Source organism: Coregonus lavaretus (genome assembly GCF_964263955.1).
Source record: "Coregonus lavaretus genome assembly, chromosome: 5".
NCBI classification, from domain to species: Eukaryota; Metazoa; Chordata; class Actinopteri; order Salmoniformes; family Salmonidae; genus Coregonus; species Coregonus lavaretus.
This window is the reverse complement of record NC_139992.1, coordinates 55,834,603-55,840,602: the sequence shown is the minus strand read 5'-3', so window position 1 is coordinate 55,840,602 and position 6,000 is coordinate 55,834,603.

Below are 6,000 nucleotides of genomic sequence, written 5' to 3'. Positions count from 1 at the left end.
AACACTGTACAAAGACAACGACAGGTAGGCACCCACAAATGGTGTGATATCAGTGCTGTTATTATACTTTTTGCCAGTGTTAGTTCTAAGTATCTTTTTGATTATACCGTAGTCAAATGAGGGACAAATGGGTTGTGTGTTGAAGATGTTCTTGCATGAGTTTTTGAAACAACCAGCAACATGCATTTAATATAAGCAGCATTTGACATCAACATTTTTCCTTGGAGCCACAATTTTGATTATCACTAACACTGAAGACGTTTCAGAGCATCATCCATCATCCATAAAAAGCTAAATGTGGAACATTTTCATGAAATAGGCCACTCCAGGACCTTGAAATGGTTCTTACGAAGCCACTCCTTCGTTGCCCGGGCGGTGTGTTTGGGATCATTGTCATGCTGAAAGACCCAGCCACGTTTCATCTTCAATGCCCTTGCTGATGGAAGGAGGTTTTCACTCAAAATCTCACGATACATGGCCCCATTCATTCTTTCCTTTACACGGATCAGTCGTCCTGGTCCCTTTTCAGAAAAACAGCCCCAAAGCATGATGTTTCCACCCCCATGCTTCACAGTAGGTATGGTGTTCTTTGGATACAACTCAGCATTCTTTGTCCTCCAAACACGACGAGTTGAGTTTTTACTAAAAAGTTCTATTTTGGTTTCATCTGACCATATGACATTCTCCCAATCCTCTTCTGGATCATCCAAATGCACTCTAGCAAACTTCAGACGGGCCTGGACATGGCTTAAGCAGGGGGACACGTCTTGCACTGCAGGATTTGAGTCCCTGGTGGCGTAGTGTGTTACTGATGGTAGGCTTTGTTACTTTGGTCCCAGCTCTCTGCAGGTCATTCACTAGGTCCCCCCCGTCTGATTTTTGCTCACCGTTCTTGTGATCATTTTGACCCCACGGGTGAGATCTTGCGTGGAGCCCCAGATCGAGGGAGATTATCAGTGGTCTTTTATGTCTTCCATTTCCTAATAATTGCTCCCACAGTTGATTTCTTCAAACCAAGCTGCTTACCTATTGCAGATTCAGTCTTCCCAGCCTGGTGCAGGTCTACAATTTTGTTTCTGGTGTCCTTTGACAGCTCTTTGGTCTTGGCCATAGTGGAGTTTGGAGTGTGACTGTTTGAGGTTGTGGACAGGTGTCTTTTATACTGATAACAAGTTCAAACAGGTGCCATTAATACAGGTAACAAGTGGAGGACAGAGGAGCCTCTTAAAGAAGAAGTTACAGGTCTGTGAGAGCCAGATATCTTGCTTGTTTGTAGGTGACCAAATACTTATTTTCCACCATAATTTGCAAATAAATTCATTAAAAATCCTACAATGTGATTTTCAGGAAAAAAAAATTCATTTTGTCTGTCATAGTTGACGTGTACCTATGATGAAAATTACAGGCCTCTCTCATCTTTTTAAGTGGGAGAACTTGCACAATTGGTGGCTGACTAAATACTTTTTTTCCTCCACTGTACATTACTAACACAAGCACAGAAACCCCATATATTCAATACCCTAAAACTGCTTCTATTTCTTTCCATTTGTAAATGTCAACCACATTCCACTGCAGTTAAGATGGTTTGTTTTATACCATGCATAATCCAGATTTGAGTTATAGTCTAATTTCCCCACACTGAAGTACTTATTTCCAGGAAACAAGTATTGTGTGTTCAATTTTGCCTGTATAAACTCGATCCTGCTTCTCTTTCCATGAATAACAATTCTTCATCTGTGTCTGATTCTAGTCTCTCTCTTCTCTTTCTCCCCCCCTTTCCTTCTCATCATACTGAAGACTCTGTCGGGTGAGATGCGGCAGTGTTAAGGGAACTGGACGGTCTTATTGATTACTGGAAAGGAGTCTTCTGAGACAACATGGCTCCCCTACTGCTTCCCCTGCATAGGCAGTAACTCTGGGAGAGGTCAGTTCCAATAAAGGTACCATCATACACCCATACAGAAAACAAGTTGACGTCTTCCATCGGTACCCTCCAAATTAATCTTGCAAGGCTGCAACTTTTCCATGAAGAAAGTCCAACAGTCCAAGGCAGTCTTTGCACTACTCAGCTGGAAATATAACCACATTTAGAAAGGTCTGTAATTTTACTATATATGATAGCATAGTAATGAAGGAGGTAGAAAGTCATACATGTATTGCAAACTTGTTATTGTACACACACACACACACACACACACACACACACACACACACACGCCTTAAGCTTGTTTGCCAAGAGCAAATGTGTCTCACTGTTGTGAACATTATTGACTGGGTTCTCCTGATTGCTTCCCTTGATAACAGCAGTAACTAAAATCTGCTGCATTCAGAGTTTTCAGAAGCGAGGAACGTAATCAGAAAACTCTTTGTTCTTCTCAACAGAGAGCCTCATTTACACCCTGATCAATATCAGAAATGAGAGGAGAAAAAGTGAAGCCCTAAACTTTTCAACTTTTCAAAGCGTAATTACAGTGTACAAATAGGATTTTACCCAAAGCTGGGAGCATGTTGTTTTTTCACGCCTGGAAGGACATTTCAAAGGTTTGGCCGAGTCAGAAACCACAGGGGATAGCTGGTTAACGTGGAAGAGTGTTAGTGAGGGGTTCATGTGTTCAGCTTGCCCCTACTGCTGTCAAGTTATGGACTCTCTGAAGTAGGCTAAAAGCAATCTGCTCTAATAAGGCAAGTGTGTAAAGTTGAACTAGTTTGGTTGCTGTTACATAGGAAATGATGTTGTGCAGGCGGCTAACTTGAACTAACTGCTGGTGAAACAGTATAGGCATAGTGCGTACAGTAGTTTGTGTTTGGCCAGTCTTGGTACTTTGATTGCCTGGAGAGATCTTACAAAGTTTACAGTCTATTTCCCAATCAGACATACAGTATAAACACATGCGTAATGGGAGTTAGTGTGGCCCTCCATGTGGTCCTCCATTGAAATGGTGTTATAGATTTTTATCATCAAGTTGTTGCAATTTCACCTCGTGACATGTGACAAAGCCAACAGTGCAACTACAGTTGACAACTGTGTGCCGAATATTCTCACTTTCTTTCATCTGTGATTTCAATTTAACAATAATAAAAAAAGTCTTACAGTTCAGTCAAAAATGCAAATAGGAAAATGTCTCAAATATAAAATTAAAATAGAAAGAAAAAGCCAACAGTTTGACTATGTATATAGCACATGCACATAAACAACATTAATTTATCATTCTCTGTAGCAGATAAAGGTTCCTCTAAGTAGGTTTACTATACACCCACATGTTTTATAACATCCCCACCCTTTTACTGAAATCTACAGTATTTTGCACCAATATTGTCCATTGGCATGAAAGAGAAATTTGTCTTTAACAATTTTTTAAATACTTTCAATGAAAAGTACTTAGGCCATATCATGTCTGAAATACTATTTAAATACTGGTCCAACATTCACCCCACATAAAGTAATGCGTGTATATGTGTACAGTAGTTTGGCCTTCTTATAAGGTCATTTGTCATCATTTAATTTTTATTTAGCAATGAGGCCACTCTCTGTTCTTTGTCTGAAATCCTGCAATGTAGTTATACAGTATAATTTCTGTGAGCAATGTTATATTGTTTTAAACCTACGATGTTGGGGTATAGCAATCTCTCATTGTGAATTTGCAGTACATTGCTTTGATCTTCTTCTTTTTAAAAAATGTCTGTGATATCCTCAGAACTGAGTTGGGGTGCGAACTGTGAAACACTCCAAACCTCCCGTTCTACCTCCCAAAATGCCATCTGATGCTGATAAGTCTTCTCATACTCCTTTTATAGTCATACTGTAAACACAAGAGCAGTGTTTTTATTCCTTAAGAAAATCACAGGGAGAGAATCAAACCGGCTTCAGTCAACATTTAGATTCCTAATACGCGACGCGAGATGGAGCCGCAGAGGAGGAGACTTCTTTCATTAGAACACATCAGTAGCTCTCTGAAGTTAGCTCCTTCCATCTGAGATGACTTTAAAAGAGAGACAATGCCTCTGCCTATTGAGGTCTGTGGAGAGCTTTCTCTTTCATCACATATTAATGCAAGGTACTTTTACTGTACATGGTGAGCTGAAGAGACAAAACTAAATGTGATGGAGGATTGAATCAGTTTTCTTATTATCTCCTCTCCCCTTTATGAGCCATATGGAAACATATTGGTACAAGTTGACCTCCTCAACATCACAATATAATGTAACAGTGGACAGTTTCTTTGTTGGAGGAATACAAATGAATGGAGTGGGTGACTGGATTTCAATGCCAGCAGCATACCACCCTGCATCCCACTGCTGGCTTGCCTCTGAAGCTAAGCAGGGTTAGTCCCTGGGTGGGAGACTGGAAGTGGTGTTGGCGGGTCAGTAGGAGGCCCTCTTTCCTCTGGTCTAAAAATAAATAAATATCCCAGAGCAGTGATTGGGGACATTGCCATATGTAGGGTTCCGTCTTTTGGATGGGATGTTAAACGGGTGTCCTGACTCTCTGTGGTCACTAAAGATCCCATGGCACTTATTGTAAGAATAGGGGTGTTAACTCTGGTGTCCTGGCTAAATTCCCAATCTGGCCCTCATACCATCATGGCCACCTAATCATCCCCAGCTTCCAATTGCCTCATTCTTGCCCCCTGTAACTATTCCCCAGATTGTTGCTGTAAATGAGAATGTGTTCTCAGTCAACTTACCTGGTAAAATAAGGGTTAAAACAAACGTAAGACAATGGCCTGTAGAGGGCACACTTCACCTCGTTTACAGCTCAACTCGGTTGCTCAACTCACATACATTCTGTCATTCTCGCTCACACAAAGAGGTATTTTGATCTCAATGGGACTTCCTGATTAAATAAAGGTTAAATTCAAAAGAAATTAAAAAACACACACTAAATGTACACTCTTTTTCTTGTAGACAAATATCCTTGCCTCACTGTAACCAACGGCAATAAAAATGTTGTCAAAGACCTAACATACTGTATATAAAAAATATCACACTGAAATGGCCCTTGTCCGTTCCGAGGTCTTTTACTGAAAGTAAGTGAGTGAATAGAGGACTGGGTTTGAGTGTCCGTGGAATGAACTACAGCAGTGATAATCTCTAGACAATGCTCACCTCACAACAAGCACTGATAGGGAATAGGAGCAGGTCAATCAGTAAACCCATTGTAACAGATTATGAATTCCTCAATATATCAAAATTTTAGTGAATGTGCACTAATAGGCATATAGCTATGTGTACGTTGCACTATGCTGTTGTATTGCCCTGTAATATCTCACTCTCTAAGAGCAGGACCTGCGTAAATATAATTTTTTCTGCTTTATATCAAGTCAGGACAGATTGGAACAGGCACATATTTTGGAAGATTCACAACAATAAAGGGTTGTTTATTGTTGATTGTTGTTTTGTATTGTTTTATTGCCTACTATTTGATGTAGTCTAATCATATTTATATCATATTTTAGGTCAGTTGCAGCATTTCATCAACTCTAAGTGGAATTAAAAGCTATTTTGAAGCCTTTGATTTCGTTGTGCCGTATTAGCAGCTCTGAAAGGCCCAATCCTAGACATTGCTTTTGCTTTCAAGATAAAAAGGAATGGACATTACATCACTTTCTAAATCATTTCATGAATTAAGGAAATTGCTCTTAAATCGGTCGCCATGAAAAATGAGCAAGCCATTTACAAAAATGTGTTTCATCTCTTAATTTGCCTGGAGATTACAATCTTGCCCATAATGACTTAAACATGGGAACGAGGGTTTGTGTTCGATTTTGGGGTAATTTTGCTGGTCAATCGCTAATGTTTGGCCAGACAAAGCTTCCTTTAGCCCCTCATATGGAATAGTGGAATACTGGCATGAAAGCAGGGAAATCATGGAAATCAGCAGGACTTCATTATGCCAAGGTCATTATAGTTCTCTTTTATACTCTGTGCTTATAGAAGGTAAAGGAAGCCTATGCTACGCTATCACCCAAGGCCTCACCTTTGAACACACACACACACACA